The following is a 20,556-nucleotide window of genomic DNA, read 5'->3' as shown; positions in this document are numbered from 1 at the left end:
GATATATTTAATCGATTTCACGGAATTGCAATATTCTACGTTGATGTCCGCTTTGTATGATTTTGACAATAGTGGTGAGTATGGAACCACCCAACGATTGTCTACCTCAATATCACCAATTCTCATGCTTAAAGTTGCCGAAGTCCCTCCATCTTCAGTTGACCGTCTCCTATACAGAGGATATCCATCGTCCCCTGTTACGGTGTTGCCTGTAAATGCTCGAGGATATCGCTTGGAACACTTCCCGTCTACCATGCATGGTGAACTTCGGTTGAGGGTACCACATGGGCATGTTCTTGATGACAACTGCATGCAAATCTGTATCAACCTCTGCCCGTGGAATCTCAGCGCATATCACATTGTCAATTTCGTCTGGAGTAATTTTATCATACAGCCAAATCAGTATGTGCGCATGCGGCAATCCTCTTTCTGCCATTCTACTGAATACATCCAGCACCGCACAGATCCAAAAACTCCATGTTTCACAATGAAATCCATCAGTGACTTGAGCTTTTGTCTGAAAACACGGGCTGTGATGTCATGCCTATCCCTATATGATTGTCCAGGAAATAACAGCTGTACTATCTCGTCCCAAGCTGGATTGCATGTGAAGGTGATAAATAAGTCTGGACGGCCGTAGCAACGAACATATGGCAAAATGGAAGGATGGCAAAATCGTGAGCTTTCCAACGTTGGTTGTATTACGGTCATTCATCACAGCATCCCGCAAATGGATATATTCCTCGGACCGAAGTTTCTTCTGATTCAATCGGAGGAACAGCAAACGTTCTGTTTCAATTTTTGCATACATATCGATAATGTACTAATGAAACAACTGACGACATTTCAATATATGATTGCAATCGGTCCTCCTAACCATTAACCTGTATGAGTAAAAGTTCATCGCGCAGCCGCTCAGTCTCTCGGATGGAGGCCCGTTCTTCGTCAGTCATATTCGTAATCTTACGTCTTTTTGCTTCTGTATTGCGAATACGACGACCCAATCTCGACTTCTTTGGTGGCATGACTTCGTTTCTTACTGAACCTGAACGAAAAAATTAAATTTGTATCTCCAATTTCTTCTTTCAATATGTTTTGAATGTTTGACAGGAAATGCTTTGATTCAGCTGGCTGCCTGTAGAGGGCGCAGCAGTAGGGGCACGTAGGGGCAAATGCAGATAAGCTATCAACATCAAAAGTAGACAATAACCGAGCTGGAACCTCAACGCATGTTCTCTAAAAATTTGGGCTTAAACGGTTCAGAACTTTTCAAGTTTCTTCTTTCAATATGTTTTGAATGTTTGACAGGAAATGCTTTGATTCAGCTGGCTGCCTGTAGAGGGCGCAGCAGTAGGGGCACGGGGAAACGCTAAAAAATTGATATACTCGCAACCGCAGATAAGCTATCAACATCAAAAGTAGACAATAACCGAGCTGGAACCTCAACGCATGTTGTGTAAAAATTTGGGCTTAAACGGTTCTGAACTTTTCAAGTCTATGAAGGATGTAGACACGAACAGAGCATTTTTATATATATAGATATATATAATTATAAACGTAAACCCGCGTGTAATAATTAAACAACTAAATACAAGTGTCACGAGAGCATTCCTGTACCAACTGAGGAAGTTGGCAATCAATATGTTACTAAACTATATTGTCTCTTAATACTTTTCCAATCTCTACTATTAAATACTCTGAAATATTTTTAGGTTTAAAAATACAACTTGTTCAAAGCTGAAATTTAATGCTAGCCTTACAATGATCTTTAAATTACATTAGTGTTAGTAAAATATAGTTGAGTAAACATAGATTTATGACTTGAATATATTTTTATTTTAACTAAACTTAAAGAAAGTTCTATTAATACTATAATTAAATTATATTATATATTCTATTGCTTGTGTTCGAATCTTTACATATAAGACAACAAACTGCAAAGCAAAATCAATATGTTACTAAACTATATTGTCTCTGAATACTCTTTCTATCTCTACTATTAAATACTCTGAAATATTTTGAGGTTTAAAAATACAACTTGTTCAAAGCTGAAATTTAATGCTAGCCTTACAATGATCTTTAAATTACATTAGTGTTAGTAAAATATAGTTGAGTAAACATAGATTTATGACTTGAATATATTTTTATTTTAACTAAACTTAAAGAAAGTTCTATTAATACTATATTTAAATTATATTATATATTCTATTGCTTGTGTTCGAATCTTTACATATAAGCACTAAGCAAGAAACACATAGAGGTGTCAAACAGTACCAAAAAGTACTATCACAAAAACGACTGAGCCTGGAACCCCAGAGCACCCGAACGATATGTCTAGAACCCCAGAGTGGCTTCGGCTTTTTCGAGTTCGAAGCAGTCGCTCGAAACCGAGCACAACAAGAATTCACTTTTCAGTGGCAGATCGACCGTGGAAGGATGAGCAGGGGTGCGTTTCTTTGCGCTGTGCTCTCGTTTCTTTGTATATGTGTATATGTGTACAAGCGCTCACACGTTTGTATGCGTGTGCAAATTTCTGTTCGCAGAGTCTTTTTCATAGGTTTCGGACGGCCACAGCCAGTGGGCCGAAGCGGCGGCTCACTTGCTTATGACGTCACAGCAATACTTAGCGGCTAGCGCTTGCATTGGGGGACAAATTATTTAAGTTATCTAACTATAATTACCACTTATTTTAATTTAATTTTTGTTTTTCCTGACAATATATTTCCCAAAAGTCATTTTGTTGATGAATCATCGATGAATTGTTCATGAATTTGTTGATGAATTGTTGATGAATGATCGATGAATTGTTGATGTATGATCGATGAGTTATTGATGAATCCTCGATGAATTGGTAATGAATTTTTATTGATGACGGCCTATGACATGCCCATGTTAAATTCATCAACAGTTTGTATAGCCTGTCATCGATGAATCATCAACAGCACCCCCTTGACTGTTGATGAATTACTGATGACAGGTACTGCAGGGTATGTTGTTGTTGTCTATGCAAGTGATTTGCGCGTGTCACTTTTTGTTTTGTTTTGATTTTCTAAGATTCTTTGATTTGTTTTAATTATGCTTACATACATATGTCAATATCTATGTATGTATGTACATATGTATGTATGCATATTTGGGCGCGCTTTTGTTTTAGCGCACTTTTTTGTTGTTGCTTAGCAAATGAAAAAAATTAAATTAAATAAATAAATACTTAAATAAAAATGCATTAACAATTCATCGATGATTCATCAACAATTCATCGATCATTCATCAACAATTAATCGATGATTCATCAACAATTCATCAACAAATTCATGAACAATTCATCGATGATTCATCAACAAAATGACTTTTGGGAAATATATTGTCAGGAAAAACAAAAATTAAATTAAAATAAGTGGTAATTATAGTTAGATAACTTAAATAATTTGTCCCCCAATGAAAGCGCTAGCCGCTAAGTATTGCTGTGACGTCATAAGCAAGTGAGCCGCCGCTTCGGCCCACTGGCTGTGGCCGTCCGAAACCTATGAAAAAGACTCTGCGAACAGAAATTTGCACACGCATACAAACGTGTGAGCGCTTGTACACATATACACATATACAAAGAAACGAGAGCACAGCGCAAAGAAACGCACCCCTGCTCATCCTTCCACGGTCGATCTGCCACTGAAAAGTGAATTCTTGTTGCGCTCGGTTTCGAACGACTGCTTCGAACTCGAAAAAGCCGAAGGCACTCTGGGGTTCTAGACATATCGTTCGGGTGCTCTGGGGTTCCAAGCTCAGTCGTTTTTGTGATAGTACTTTTTGGTACTGTTTGACACCTCTATGTGTTTCTTGCTTAGTGATGTAAGACAACCAACTGCAAAGCAAACGAGCGAGTTCCGGATATTAAAGAAAGCATCGAAACTATAGATTCGTCCATCTTCAAAACACTTCTTACACGCTACAAGATCCATCTATGAAGATCATCCAAAAATCCCATTAAGCTTTCCATGATCATGATCTTGAGAGAGGGTGCTTTGAGCTAGCAGACTCGTGGACCTTGGACTCTCCTATGGGCGGAACTGCAATGGTCTTTGACAAAATGGTGTTTTGTTTAGACTAACAGAAGAGACAGCCGCTGTCTGAGGGAAGCGGCGAAGCGATGATTTCGATCAGTTGTTTACGGTAATCCGATAAAGATTGGTGAAATTGTTATAATATAACAACAAGATATAATAATTACAATAGTATAAAACTTTATGAAAACTTGGCTGTGGAGATTTAGGTTAAATTTTCTTAAGAGGACGATTCTCTGATTCTTAATGACATTTTCTCAGAATTTGAATGCGATTGTTTAAGTCTTTAGTATAGTCTTAAGATTTTAAGTTTAATTTTATCCTTTTATTTCGATTACTACAAGCGAAGTAGTCGACTTTTTGGGAAACGGACTAATTTTTCAAAGAAAATATTAATTTAAAATCGAATTCGATTTCTGAAGCTTAAAAATACTTCTTTTGAATGGAATAGTTTACTATTGTTGGTGATAGTTGGATATTTTATTAATATTATGATCAATCCCTTATAAGATATCACTGAAATTGTTGTCATGATCGGGGAAACCTCATTCGAGTAAATTATAATTTATAATAATTTAATTAAATTTTAATTCAGTTATTGCAAAATTCTGAAATATTAAAAAAATTAGCCTTTGAGTAGAAGAAAAAAAATTTTGAAAACTGGAGAATTTTTTTGTAAATAATTTTTTCCAACAATTTCCTTATGATTTTTATGGTAGCTATATGATATAGTAGTCCGATTTTGAAGAAATTAAGATCGAAATTCTGAAATAATACTAAGTATCTACATCCCAAATTAGATAAAAATGTAAAACTGGACAAATTATTTTAAAATTTTCCGACCGTTCCTAAAGCAGTTTAATGTTATATTCACCCAATCCGGGCCGTTTTTATTGAGCGAAAGAATTCTACCCGACAAATTAGAACACCGTGTGTATGCTGCGGAATTTTATTTGCGACTGAACAGAAGTTGAAAGAAGAAACAAAAATGAGTATACATATTTTCTTATTCTGTACTCCTTAGAGTAAGACAAATATATGTTCTTTATGGTCTCTTATGCATTGTATTTTCTACACCCTTCCTCAATGCAAGCTTATTTACAAGTATTAATATCAAAACAAATTAAACATTTTTATCAACTCTTCGTGTTTCGTTTTTGGAAGGTTTTTCACAAATATCTGCTATCATTTCTGTTGTACATTTATATTTCAACAAAACTTGCCCTTCCTTTACAACTTCTCTAACAAAATGATAACGTATATCAATGTGCTTTGTTTTGGAATGATGTACAGGATTCTTGGTTAATGCCTGCGCACTCAGATTATCCCCATACACGACGATCGGGGTGTCTTTTTCTGCGCAGCCGATCTCCATAATCAGCTTTCGCATGACCATCGCCTCCTTAAATGCCGCTGACAATGCCATGTACTCAGCCTCGGTACTGTTTAACGCCACACTTCGCTGCTTTTCCGAACGCCAGGAAATCGGACCACCTGCTAACAGGTAGATGTAGCCAGTATAAGATTTCCTGTCAAGCTTATCGCCTGCCCAATCCGCATCCACGTATCCACAGAATGGGTGACCACATTGCCGATAGTGTAGTTTAATGTCAATCGTGGATGAGAGATATCTCAAGATGTGCTTTATGCCAGCCATGTGTTCAGCATGCGGGTTTTGGTTTCGTTGTGCCAATTTTGACACCGAATGCAATATGTCTGTCCTTGTTGTAAGAGCTACCCACATAAGCTCTCCTATTACGGACTGGTAGGATGAAGGATCCACCTTTTTGCACTGAGGGCTTGTGCATCCAAAGGTGTCTTCGCCGACTTGCAAAACTCGCTCTCATGGGTATGGAAAAAGTCCTTGATATATTGCGTATGTCCCAAAGTTATCGCTCCAAGATCGCCGTCTCGTTCGATTTCCATGCCCAGGAAATGGTTTAGTTTACCTTTGCTAACGCACTTGAATGACTGTGAGATGCTGCTCTTGATTTTCATCAGATCATCAAGCGATTGGCAAGCTATAAATATATCGTCAACATATACAAGGATTAGTGCAAGATTACCTTCTCCACACTGTTTCTACAAACATGGCTCGTTGTCACGGGCAACGAATCCCATATTCACCAAAACGCCATTCAGCTTCTCATTCCAAGCCCTTCCTGACTGCTTCAAACCATATATTGCCTTCTTCAGCAGCAATACCTTATCATGATTCGTCTCATCTGGGTACCCTTCCGGCTGCTTCATGTAGACCGACTGCGGTACACACATCCATTTGATGAAGATGTAGCCTGAGCTCCGCCGCAAATGCTATAATAAAACGCACACTCTCCAATCGGCATGCTGGCGAAAAAGTTTCTTGGTAATTAACACCAAACTACTGGGAGCATCCCTTTGCTAGCAATCGAGCCTTGAAATGTTCTATTTGGCCATCTTTATCACGCTTCACGCTGAACACCCACTTGCATCCAATTGCTTGCTGATTTTTGGGTAAGTCTGTGATCTGCCAAGTCTGGTTGGCAACCAGAGAATCATATTCTCCATCTGCCATTGCTTCACGTCACTCCTTTGCACTCTTACTATCCATCTCCTCTTTGCAAGTTAACGGAATCGGAACGTTGTCCGCATCAAGGGCGCCTAGGATATTGTACTGCTTCTTAGGACGTCCAGGTTTTCCGGTGCGGATGATCTTAGGGCGACCAGGGCCCCTGCGTGCCTCCTCCAAGACATGCTCAGCCTTTTCTTCAGCACTCTCGTACTGATCTGCGCTCTCATCGGATCTGCCGGTATCGATGGATATGTCTGCATCTTCGAATTCCTGCTGCTAGCGGGCCTCCTCTTTTCCCTCCAGCTCGATCGTCACAGCATCACCCTTGGATGTCACGTCATGATTTTCGTCAAACAAAACATCCCGTTTTTCCACCAATTGTCGCGCTGCTTGGTCATATAGCCGATATACTTTGGCTGCCACTGAGTACCCAACCATAATGTACTCTTTGCCCTTAGGTCGAAATTTGCTGCCTTTCCTCGGACCCTTGTCCAGAGCAACTGCAAGAGATCCAAAAACTTTTAGGTGTTTTACACAAGGTCTCTTACCCGTCCACGCTTCCATAGGAGTCATACTCTCTAATGCGCTGGTAGGCGAGCGGTTTCGCATATAAACCGAAGTGTTGACAGCTTCTGCCCAAAAATTATCTTCCAGTCCTGCCTGGAACAGAAGGCATCTCAACATCTCCACTAGCATACGATTTGCCCGTTCCGCAACTCCATTTTGTTGGGGAGTATACGCTATTGTTAGCTGTCTGTCAATACCATGCTCCCCTCAGACATTCGTCAAACTCTTTATTGACAAATTCTCCGCCATTATCACTCCGCAGGCACTTAAGCTTTCTTTCTGTCTGTCGTTCCACAAGATTCTTGAACTCGATGAACTTGGATAGTACCTCGTTCTTTCCACGCAAGAAGTAAACAAAAATCCTCCTGGACTTATCGTCAATGAAAGTCAGAAAATACTTGTAACCTCCGAGAGACAGTGTTGGGAAAGGTCCACAAACATCTGCGTGTATCAGATCCAGAAGCTCCTTAACCCGATTACTTGCTGATGCTGGGAAAGGTTGGACATGGATTTTGCTAACCATACACGTTTTGCAAATAATATTCTCTGGCAACCGGATATTATCTATCCCTCGAACTATCCCTTTTGATACCATCTCTTTCATATGTGACCATATCTCTTATGTAGCAAAATCCCATCAACAACTGACACGGCAAAACATTTACTTCGACCACCTTCAAACAAGTATAAGTCACCAATCTTTTTTGCTTTCACTATGCATTCTCCATCTTGCATCACCTTGGCATTCTCTATGTCAAAGGTCACCTTGCACCTGTTTTTTACAGCACTGCTCACGGCATTAAAAATTTCCTGTCATCTTTGGAACGTAAAGAACGTTTTTAAGTGTCAACATGCATAGGCCAGTCTGCATCTTGACGTCACCTATACCTTCTGCTTGAAGAAAACCAGCAACGGCCAGTCCGATCTGTTCAGTGTGCTTCTTAAACTTTGTAAATAGCTCTCTTTTGCAACATATATGACTTGTTGCGCCACTATCCAAACACCATGTTGAATTGTCAATGTTGTTGACGTCACAGGCGTGCAGCAAGCTGCTTTGGCGATTCACATTTCTTGGTGCCATGCGGTGATCTCCCTCACTCTCACTTCGACTCTGGGACTTAATGTGCCCTTGTTCACCACACTTGAAACAAACAATAGTTTTTCGTTTCTTCTGCCCATAGGTCTTCGTCTGTGAGTTGTGCTCCTGTGTTGCAGCGAATGCCTTAGTATTGTCGACTCGTTCTTCTTCTATTCCTTTTCTCTCGCTCTCCTCCTTTAACTTTATGGTGAGAACTTCGAACGAAGGCAACTGATCTCGTGTCTCCATAGCGACCACGAAATGTTCAAATTGATCTGGAAGGCTCGATAGTAAAACTATAGTGCGTAGTTCGTCGTTTAGCTCTATTCCAACTCCAGTTAGACTATCCAGAATTTCCACGAATTCATTTATGTAGGTCGTCATGCTCTGCCCTTGCTCCATCCGTTTGTTAAGCAGTTTCTTGTATAACTGAACTTTTCGTACAGGCCCGCTTGGTTGATGAACCTCCTTCAACCTGGTCCATGCCTCCACAGCCGTCAAACAATTCTTGATGTAGGCCAATTGAGATGTCATTACACTCAATGTTATTGTTGCCAACGCCTTACTGTCCAAGGCCTCAAAATCTTGGAACATTCGTTTCAGTTAGTTCTCCAGACGTAACCGTCCACAACCCGGAATGCACCAATACAGATCGCATCTGTATTTTCCATGTGTCATAGTTCGTCTCCTCTAACTTATCAATTTGATAAAGAGCAGTCATTGTTCTTAATCTCGAGTCACAAACCGCCTAACTTGAACTCTCCAGTGCCTGGGCCCAAACCTTTTGAGCGAAAGAATTCTACCCGACAAATTAGAACACCGTGTGTATGCTGCGGAATTTTATTTGCGACTGAACAGAAGTTGAAAGAAGAAACAAAAATGAGTATACATATTTTCTTATTTTGTATTCCTTAGAGTAAGACAAATATATGTTCTTTATGGTCTCTTTCTTATACCTATACAAGCGTGCATTGTATTTTCTACAGTTCTGACATAACTTCAAAATTTCATTCAGATAGCTTTTTAAAGCTACTACTACTAGTTTGCGTAGAAACGTACAGATATACATATAAACAATACCCACTGTACCAAGTGTACCTAATGAAGACACACTGTAACACTTTCTTGCTGTGTTTACGTAAACCCAAGACATGGTTCGAGATGACCGTAATACAATCACACGATATATGCTTATGTTGAGTCAGCTCAATGAATTATCTTAATAATGTATTTTGTTTGATTCAATTTTAGTCCCGGTAGCACGGGACATTTTAGAAAGCGATAATTTAAATTAGAATTGTACGACTATTGGTAAACGCATATGTCCTTTTCCATTTTATATTGACTCTTTGGAAATTCTATGTGATATTAGAAAGCAAAAGTCAAAGTAAAATGCTTTTGTTTAAGAGATTGGCATCAAAACAAAACATGCCATTTGTTATGCCTTTTTTGTTAAAAATAACATAAATTGCGTTTACGCGTGTTTGGCAAAATTTGTTTTTTTCGAAATTTATTTTGGAAAATTAAAAATTCTCTTAGTCTTGATCAATCTAACCAATTTTTTATGTAGACATGTTAAAAATACTCGTTTCTAAGCAATTTTAAGTTTTCGTCCGCGGCAAATGGCAAATTAATTATAGACCTCAAAATACGCCAAATGTGCTTGGCACCACTAATAAAAGATTTAGAAAAAATACCCAAAATGGGTATTGTGGACACAAAGGTTGTCGATTCAATGGCCAACGTTGTAAATAAAATCAAATCACAAAAAGTAAATATAGAAATGATTGTAGTTTTATTGGTAATAATAGTAGTAATGTTAGCACACGCATTTATTACACAAGCTGCACAATTAGTACGCAACAGATTCGAAAGTTAAGCCAATGACTTGGACAAAATTAAAAAAAAAAATTTAATTAAAACTAAAATCGGTTTCGAGTCTCAACATATCACTTTAACCTATTATGTGCACATCTCTGTCAATTTTTATTTAGAGTTTATACCTTTAAATTGCATTATAATTTCAGTCAGTCAGTCAGCTACTCCGACGATATAAAGTATATATGTACATATATTTTTGATCAGCATCAACAGCCGAGCAGATCCAGCCATATCCGTCTGCTCTTTTGTCCGTCTGTCCTTCTGTACGTCCGTCCGTCTGTCCGTTTCTACGCAAACTAGGATCTCAGTTTTGAAACTATCTGAATACAACTTTGAATTTAGTTTTCTTTATACTAGGAATGGTCCAGATCGGGCGACTATAGCATTTCCAGTTTGCAAAAAACAATTTTTGAAAATTGGACTACTTATCATATAGCTCCAATAGGAACGGTTAAAAAATTAATACAATTAATTTTCATCAAATTTGAGATATCGGGCTCTTGTATTATTCTATTTCAATTTTACTGTTATGAAAATCGAGCGACTATATCATATAGCTACCATACATACGATCCTTAGATATACAGTGAATAAAATGAAGGCAGGCATTACTTCACTGCTTTTTATACCCTTCCAGGGTTTTATAATTTAAGTCTGAAGTTTGCAACGCAGTGAAGGAGGTGCCTCCGACCATATAAAGTATATGTATATATTCTTGATCAGGATCAACAGCCGAGTCGATCTAGCCATGTCCGTCTGTCCGTCTGTCCGTTTCTACGCAAACTTGTCTCAGTTTTGAAGCTATCTGAATGAAACTTTGTAGTTAGTCTTCTATATGTCAGCTATATGATATAGTCGTCCGATCCGGCCCGTTCCGACATATATACGAGTGAGAGTATATAGAGGACTAACTGCAAAGTTTCATTCAGATAGCTTCAAAACTGAGGGACTAGTTTGCGAAGAAACGGACAGACGGACAAAAGGACAGACGGACATGGCTAGATCGACTCGGCTGTTGATCCCGATCAAGAATATATATACTTTATATAGTCGGAGGTGCCTTCTTCACTGCGTTGCAATCTTCTGACTGAAATTATAATACCCTGCAAGGGTATAAAAACATCTTGCCAGACGACAAAAAATACGACATCATCAAAAATTACCCAGTCCCACATGAAGCGGATAGCGTTAGACGGTTCATAGCTTTTTCCAATTATAGACGTTTTATCCAAAATTTCGCGGAATATTCTCGTAACATAACAAGATTATGTAAAATAGATGTTTTATTCGAATGGACAGTTGATTGCCAGAATGCCTTAGAACGTCTTAATTCGGCACTAATAAATCCAAATCTATAACAATACCCAGGTTTCAAAGAATTTTGCAATTAAGCAGCATGTGGAGCAGTTTTAATTCAAACAAAAATGGACTGCAACTTCCAGTTGGATATGCATCAAGGTCATTTACTAAGGGCGAAAATAATAAAAGCACAACAGAACAAGAATTGGCGGCAATTCATTGGGCAATAAACCAAAATCCTGCTCAGGGACAGAAAAACTAGAATTGCCTAGGCAACCTATACCAAAAGCTTCAAGCTCAACGTAAATGAAGTCATGAAAATTCCGATGTACGTAGAGTAGTGACTTTCCATGTAAATAATAATTTATGTCTTTCCAAACATGGAAAGAAAATTATTAAAATTATGATGTTAGCGATTTGTATACTAATGGAATTTTGAACTTAGGTCAGTTGTTTCAAAGACTTGATAAGCAAGCCATTATACATAAAATCAGCCAACTCTTCTTTGAATCTGTTTCAATTGAACATGTTACAAAAAATATGAAACAAAACATTAAAATCATTGAGAGTGACCCTAATGACGTATAATAATAAAAAGAAGCTATATTGTCTATATTCCATGATGATACAAGCCTGAGTATATACTCAGGCTTATATCTAGAGTCATACCTCTTCAATAGTAATGTCTTCTAACCTTGTATCATCATGGAATATAGACAATATAGCTTCTTTTTATTATTATACGTCATTAGGGTCACTCTCAATGATTTTAATGTTTTATTGACACGAAAGTGTCAATAATGACAAAAAGCTAAAATAACAAAGCATACAATAATATCATTAACCATCACTATCGGTCCACTACCAAAATCGAAAAATGGCAACGAACACGCAGTAACACTAACATGCGATTTAACCAAATATTTAGTTGCCATACCGTACCATACTATAGCTATTTTTGAAAAATTTATTCTGTAGTACCGTCCAATGAAGACGTTCATTACGGACATGGGAACGGAATATATTGGCTACTTGTGCAAACAGTTGGAACAGTCGAATGAAGCCACAAAACATAGAATGAATTAGTCCAATCCTACTTTTCAGTAGAAAAAACTGATTGGGACGTTTGGCTCCAATATTTCGTATATTGTTTCAACATGACACGCTTTATAGCACATGCTTACCCATATGAGTTAGTAATCACTAAAGCAAACGAATTTACCAATACATTTTAATAGCATAGATAAAATAGAAACACTCTACAATGTGGACGACTACTCTAAGGAATCAAACTATAGGATAGAAGTAGCTAATAGTAGTAGTATAAAAAAATAATGATAGAAGATAAAAAAACTAAATGATAGAAAAGTTAGAGATATTCAACTCAAAATATGAGATCAAGGTTTGATTAAAACGAAACGGGACATAAGTTAGATCTTAAATATACAGGCCCGTCTACTGTTGAAGACATCGGAGAAAGAGATAACATCTCTTATAATAGAAAAAAAACTTTTTATTCTTTTTATTTTAAATAAAGAAATAGTAACGGTCTGATCAATTAAATAAGTTTAAAAATACTTTGCATAAAATCTTCGTATTTTACAATTTTTATCTATCTTTTTTTTAAACTTATTTATTATATATATATATATATATATATATATGTATATAATGTGGGATTGGTTAACTTTTAAAGTTAGAAGTCCCGCTAGTTTTAAGTTTTATAATAGTATTTAATGATATTACGGTTTAACTAGTTTGAATTAATATAAAGTGAATGTAGTACTTAAATACACGTTGTTTTAGTTAGGTTTTAATTGCGTCGTTTTCTCTAATAAATTGTCGTTTTTGCCGTCGTAAGCTCGCACGTCTTCTCTTCGTCGTCTCTTGTAGCGAACTCCTGCTCTTCATCTCTTGTGCTCTTCTTCTGATTGGAGATGCCAGACCCATCCCCACATATAGTGACATATTCACAAATTCCGTTATGTACCAAGAAATATGAATCTGCAGCGTAGGCGATCCCACGCTGAACCAATGTAAACAATCCACATCCGGAGCAGGCAATGCGGCTTCCCAATAACATAAATAATTCTTTAAATGACTAAGTCCCGCTCTCTGAGTGGCACTCTCACTCTCAAATTATGATGTACAATCAATATCCCAAGCATGCGATCTCGCTCCCCAACTTATGTAAACAAAGGGCAGTAGAAGTAAGATTTTTGTCACAATAATTTAGTCTTAAGCTGAGATCATATGAATAAAGACGTGAACCTAAATATTCGTCTATTAATTCAACTTGGCGTTGTCCTTAGTCAACTGACGGGACATTAGTTCGACTCAAATAAATATCAACACTTCACTATATATATATACCCTTGCAAGGTATTATCATTTTAGTCAGAGGATTGCAACGCAGTAAAGGAGTCACACCCCAGGGCGGAGTTTTATCGCCCTTACTCTGGCTAATCAGTATGGACCACATATTGAAGAAATTTTCTTGTGGGGGTGTAAAAGCAGTCGACGACGTAGTGCTACTAGTATCAGGACCTTATCCCGACGTCATCAGCAACTTAATGTCGGGAGCGTTGGATAGCTTAAATAATTGGGCGAAAACTTGTGGAATAGGTATTAACACAATTAGGACAAGGAGATCAAAAATCCCAAGTTAAAACATGCCCAAGATTGATCGCATTAAACTACAACAACAACTATCGGAGCAGGCGAAATATCTAGGTATGATATTGGACCCAAAGCTCACATGGAAGAGAGTCAGAAGAGCAGGAATTGCATCGATCACACTCTTGTCGGAAAATGGTTGGTAAGAACTGAAGACTACAGCTGATGACCATAATGTGGCTGTACACAGCACTAATTAGACCAATATATAGCTCTTTTTTGGTGGCCGGCATTCCCCAGAGCCTACAATATCACAAAGCTAATATGGATACGACGTTCGGCCTTTTACCCATCGAGGAAAGACTGGACTAAAGACAGAGTAACCGAACAAAATGATGTATCACTCGACACCGATGGCTCGAAAATAAGTTGCGGTGTGGGGGCTGGGATTTTCGCTGAGAAGTGGAAAATTGAATCAATTTCAGTTAGTAGCATATAATAGACCTATTCGTGCGTTAGTTATTATTGCTCAAGAGTGTCAAATTCGTTGTCTTCCCCATAAACATTTTGGTGATCCCGACATGATACTTTGGCTCGGAGCCTGCAACCCGGTGTTCGCTGTTTAATATTGTTTAAACAAATCGCTTTGCTTCGCTGTCGCTTACTGGCACTCGGTCATAAGCACACAAGCAAACTCACATACATTTCTACATACATACATACTAGCTGAGTACATATAGCCGGCCGCTGGTTTTCGGTTACATCGCGGTGTTAAAACAAAGCTGTGTTGTGCCAAACATTATAAACAAAGGTGGCTCGCGTTTAAGCTTCGTAAATAGCGAATATATCATATGTACATACATGATACACATAGCATAGACGCGTGTTTGCAAATTATCCGCTGTTGCGAGGCAGTCGAGGTGACGCTGATTAACCTTTAAATTTGCGCTGTGAAAACTAAACGGGTTCATACCTACTGAAGCGGTCGGACATTTTTAATACGCTTTTATTAGTTCGGAATGTATGTATGTATCTATGTATGTATGTAACAGAATCTTTGAACACCATTTTCAAGGGTTTCCAAATATCTGATAAACTCAAGGACCGATGACAATGCATGAATTTGAAAACAAATTTTCATTATTTTGATTAGGATCGTCAGGCTTGATAAACTCTTTTATATATCCTCCGTAAAGGAGTAAGCGAGAAAGAACTAGCGCGCGATCTGCGCATGCCTATTTGGTGCTGGACAAGCTCATGTAGCACTTACTCGTGTAAGAACCTTAGAAGGGTATTCGCATTGAAGAACTTGATTGCTCAAAGTTAACAGGAAAAACCCCAAGCAACAAAAAGGCCTTAAACGAAATAATGAGATCACGAAATAGTTCGAAAGATATTTCATAATTACATGTACGCAAAAATTGATTATTGATAAATCGAACAAAAATACGAAAAATAACTGATAGCCTAGAAAATTAAAAAAAAAAACACGAGTTTTTAGGTACCCACACTACAAAATAGGAAATATCATAAATAATAGTTAAAAAAAAAACTAAAAAAAACAAGCTTTTATAAATAACCGAACCGAAAAAGAATAAAATAATTTATAATTACAAACAAAATAATTAAATTCAGAGCAATAGTATATATTTATAAACAAGATCACTAAATTCAGAATTAAACGCTCGATGAACTATTACATAAACCCAGAGACGGTAGATCAGTTTGATGAAGCTGATTGATTGATGGAGTGGATTAATTCCTTGAACCTGGCCTTTGATTCCGCACAGATTTCCTGAAAAATTGGATTTTGCGAAGATAGCGAGCGACCATCGGATCGAATTCTCCACAGCGTTAATGGATGTGAAGGTGAAAATAAATCGAGGTTTAGCGGCGCTTCGGAAATCGCAATTGCCGGCTGCCACCGCTGCAAATTCAACATCCATAGACATTATTAACCAACCGGATCTTTCTTTCCGATCTAGGAGGCCTCGGCTGCCAATTCTGGAGATAGCTCGGTTCCATGGATCCTATTCTGATTCGCCGGATTTTATTGCGACGTTCACCACGATCATCGGAAATGATGAGGAGCTAAGCGATATTGAAAAATTACAATATTTTAGATCAAGCTTAGGCGGCGTGGCTCTAGAGACCATACGTTCGCTTGAGCTCTCGAATGCCAATTATAAAAAGGCTTTGGATTTACTCACAAATAGATTCGATAATTAAGTTCTATATTTTTAGGCACACGTACAGGCAATATTTGGGTTAAAAGGTGTCGAGAAGGGATCAGCCAAGGGTCTTCGGGAGTTAAGCGATTGCAAGAATTCGCATCTGCGAGCAATCCGTACCCTTGCCACTACGCAATAAATCTTGGATGGATTGCTAATTCACATCGTCGCACGAAAGCTGGATCAGAGGACTCGCGAAAAATGTGAAGATATTTGTCCATCAACCATCTATCTACTTGGCATTCTATGGAGTCGTTCTTGCAGAGGAGGTGTAGGATGATGGAAAATTTGGATCAAGCCTTGGTAAGGCAAACCCCAAGCCAGCAGGTGAGAAAAACACTGCATAGGTATAGCTTAAACACATTCATTGCTTTAGCTACTAGCTCAAATCCTTCCTCTATGTATGTTTTGTGATGCGAGGGAGCATTATTTGTCAAAATGCTCTCGATTTTTTAAAGAAGCAAATAAGATGCACCTTTGCCTCCATTGGTTGCGCAAGGGGCACAGTTTTGGGAAGGGTATCTACGTTAGAGATTAGTGTGTACAAATCATTATAATTTGCACTCTAAAAGGTTCATACAATTCAAAGGAGGTTCTACAGTGGCGCAACACTAATGGGATATAGGATCTAGTAGTTCTACATGATACGGGTAAATTAAGCTGACTCAACAAGTCAGCACTTTCCACATTACCATGGATAAGGTTAAAAATAAAGGTTGTTCCTAGCATCGTTCTACGATTGGCTAAGGACGGTAAGTTTATTAATATTTGAGTAGGGAGGTAATCTTTGGGTTGCATCCCAATTTAAACCGCGTAGAGCGAAAAGTAAAAAGTTCTTTTGAACCGACTCAATGCGTTTACTATAGACGCCGTACTGTGGGCTCCAAACGCAGCATCCGTATTCTAAGATAGGACGAATTTAATAAGTATATAAGGATTTAGTACCATAGGGCTCATTGAATTCCTTCGACCACCGTTTAATAAATCCAAGCACACCCCTGGCTCTATTCACAATAGACGAAAGACATAAAGTCAAGTTTTGGGTCCAAACAGATGCCCAAATCATCAACAGAATTAATTCTTTCCAAAGAGCAGCAGTTCAGCGTGTAAGTAGCAAGCTTAGGAACGACACGAGAGAATGTCATTAGCTTGCATTTCGAGCCATTAAAGTTTAATAAGTTTACACGGCACCAAGTTTGAAAATTATTAAGATCTGTTTCTAAATCCGACTGGCAGGCTACGTCATTGTAATGCACGCAAAGCTTGACGTCATCCGCGTACATAAGCACGCTGGTTTAGTCAAAACTTTGGGCAGGTCATTTATAAATAATGTAAACAATAAGGGTCCCAAATGGCTTCCTTGCGGGACGCCAGATGTAAAACTTAGAACATTAGATAAATTATTCTTAAAGAGGACTTTTTGCGTCCTGCCATTCAGATAACTTGAGATCCAATTAAGAAGATCATTTGGAAAACCCATTACATTGAGTTTTTTTTAACGAGGAGAGAATGGTTAACAGAGTCAAATGCTTTACTGAAATCAGTATAGATTACATCTGTCTGAAAATTATTATAGAAGCCCTTTATAATATAGGAAAAACGCTCCAAAGATTTTTTGCTGTTGATCTTCGCTTAATAAAACCATGTTGACATGGAGAATTTACTGATCTACAAAGGTGCTGCAAATGAGGGGTAATAATGTTTTCAAATAGTTTAGCGATGGCAGACAACTTAGAGATTCCTCTATAAATGCTGGAGAAGAATAATAAACAATTCCTTCCAAATAATGGGAAAGTGGGAGGTTTCTTAGGACAAGGTAAACAATTTCAGAAAGTGATAGCACAGGGCGTTGGCACAATACCTAAGCACACAGCCAGGAATTCCGTCTGGATCTGGTGAATAAACTGGCTTGACACGATGAAGATCTAAAAGAAGAGAGCTTTCTTTTAGGCTAGGAAAGAAAATTAAGTTTGATTTGGGTATGTCGTAGGAATAAGTCTGGTGTAAATACGAAGAGTTTCATAAGTTGTTTGAAAAAACTGCAAAAATAGATCGGCTATTGCCTGATCATTATTTGCGGTAGTATTTTCAAATGAAAGCGAGGAAGGATTTGTTTTAGGCTTACGTTTAGTGTTAACAAAATTATAAAACTGTTTAGGGTCCTATGAGAACTGGGCTCTACAACGAGTTAAATAGTTTTTATAAAACTGCGCGTTCAGCACGGTAAAGTTTGACCGAGATGAAAGGGCAGATTGCGAACCGGTGAATTTAAATTTAACATAAAATGTAGATTTTATATTCTTAAGTCGGCTCAACTCTTTAGTAAGCCACGGCGGTTTATTCGAGCTTGGCGGATAATATAACGGAACACATTCAGTAAAAAATGAATCCATGGCACTGTAAAAAATATCCACGGCATCTGCCATGTCAGTGCAAATGTATAGATCGGACCAATTGAACTCGTTTATAAAATTATTCAGCCGTTCAAAGTCCGTCTGGCGAAAACATAGGACTTTATTGGATGGACGGTCAGAACTATTCTGTGCGTCACGCCCGATATCAAGGGTCATCGAAAGTTGGATGATAAGGATCTTCGGGCTGCGTCAGAGGCACCACCCTTGCTAAACTGACTCTTGCAGGATCAGAGACGAAGCAAAGATCGAGCAAGCGCTGTAAGGAATTTCGCACATGGTTGACTTGAGACAGCGAAATGTCAAACAAGACATAAAGTCATGTTGTGTAGATGTAAGGAATTATTTGAGCACCAAATAGCCCTAGGGATATTATAATCACCTAAGACTACCAAGTGGTCTCTATCCAAAAGTCTAATGGAAAACCGGCTTAAGAACCATTCGGAAAAGAATAAGGAGTAAGTGTGGTTGGGAATTTTTTTAATGTTAATGTTTTAATGTTAACTTACACATAGATAGAATTAATTATATTATCATATATCGCCTACAGACAACAAAAAGTATCATTAATGTATTCTGGGACCCCAGAGTACGTCTAAAATGTTATGCTTCATTTTGTACAATTTCCGTTAAATTGCATGAACCTTTAAGAGTCTTATGTGCAAATTATAATAATTTGTCAACACTAATCCCTATCGTAGATAGTATTTTCAAGCTAATAACTTTAATACTAGCCCACTAAGTACACATACAAGCAAACAATCTGGCAGCACGCCGGTAGTTAATCTTCTCATATTCGTACTGATGATTCAACCAACAATTTTAGAAGAGTTTCTTTCTTTCTTTTCTTTCCGCTGCATAGGTATGTCCTTACTACAGATGTAAAAAAGACGTATCGCCAAGTGATGGTTTATGAGCGGATGGGCACTTCCAACTCATAGTGTAAAACAATATTGCAGGGTCACGCAACAGCCGTATTACCAAGGAGTCAGTGCCAATGTTCATTATACCCCTAGAACCAGACAACAATCTACAACATAAAATTTATTGTAACGAATTTCTGCCGTGGTTGGGCCACGCGCTGAGTTCACTACGGTAAGCCGCGCGGAACTTTTTAATAGGTGTGGCTGCCTAGAACCCGGTCGGACCCACTCACTCGTCCAAATCTACACTTGGCCCCATGTGGAAAGATGGTTATTTCTTAGCTTTTCTTTATTAGTGATCAGAGACGCGTGCTTTTCCAGACACGTTCGTAAGAAGAACAGCGGGAAATCGAGAGCGCTTAGAGAGACCAGGCATCCTGGCTTTCAAAAGCTCTCATAATTGCGCCTATAAGGGAATTCGCGGTTTCTCGTGTTGCCAACGGCTATAAATATCGCGGACTCTTCGAATCTGACTGTTCCCGTAACAATATAAATAATCCGTTGGTTACAATTGAACTGTCGAGAAAAATGACTGACATGGTGCAATGCTACCGATGTAGATAATTTAGACACACCACAAAATTCTGCAACAAAAGAATCAAGTTCGTTAAATGTGCTACAAATAGGCCATGCATCAAACGTCCCAAAAGAAAGAAGAAACCAGAAACTTGCGCCAACTGTTCTGCTCGCTTCAAAAAATTATAACCAGTGTACCCAACACCAGGCCAGCAGAAACCAATACAATACAATACAATAGACTGACATCAATACCAACTTTTGCACTAATGCCAAACCATGCAAATTCCCACACAAATCAAACAAACTACACGCAAGTAATAAGAGGTGGGACTGAACAACTGCTAGTAAAAGAATCCATTTTAATACGCTTTTATTAATTCGGGATGTATGTATGTATGTATATCACTGAATCTTTGAACACT

At 38.1% G+C, this 20,556-nt stretch overlaps 1 protein-coding gene and 1 pseudogene across 8 annotated transcripts in view; one reads left to right on the top strand and one right to left on the bottom strand.

Annotated features, from left to right (window-relative positions):
• Snap25 (Synaptosomal-associated protein 25kDa) overlaps positions 1-20,556 on the bottom strand; it is a 262,071-nt gene that overhangs the window by 114,043 nt on the left and 127,472 nt on the right. The window lies entirely within an intron of this gene.
• LOC147644937 (uncharacterized) lies at positions 15,796-19,616 on the top strand (annotated as a pseudogene). Its single transcript, XR_015272608.1, has 2 exons — positions 15,796-16,608; positions 19,555-19,616. The product of XR_015272608.1 is annotated as an uncharacterized LOC147644937 (transcript).

Source organism: Drosophila serrata, unplaced genomic scaffold, assembly GCF_035046125.1.
Source record: "Drosophila serrata isolate PLE 108 unplaced genomic scaffold, ASM3504612v1 contig_60, whole genome shotgun sequence".
In the NCBI taxonomy this organism is placed as follows: domain Eukaryota; kingdom Metazoa; phylum Arthropoda; class Insecta; order Diptera; family Drosophilidae; genus Drosophila; species Drosophila serrata.
This window is presented reverse-complemented; position numbering and strand designations above follow the sequence as displayed.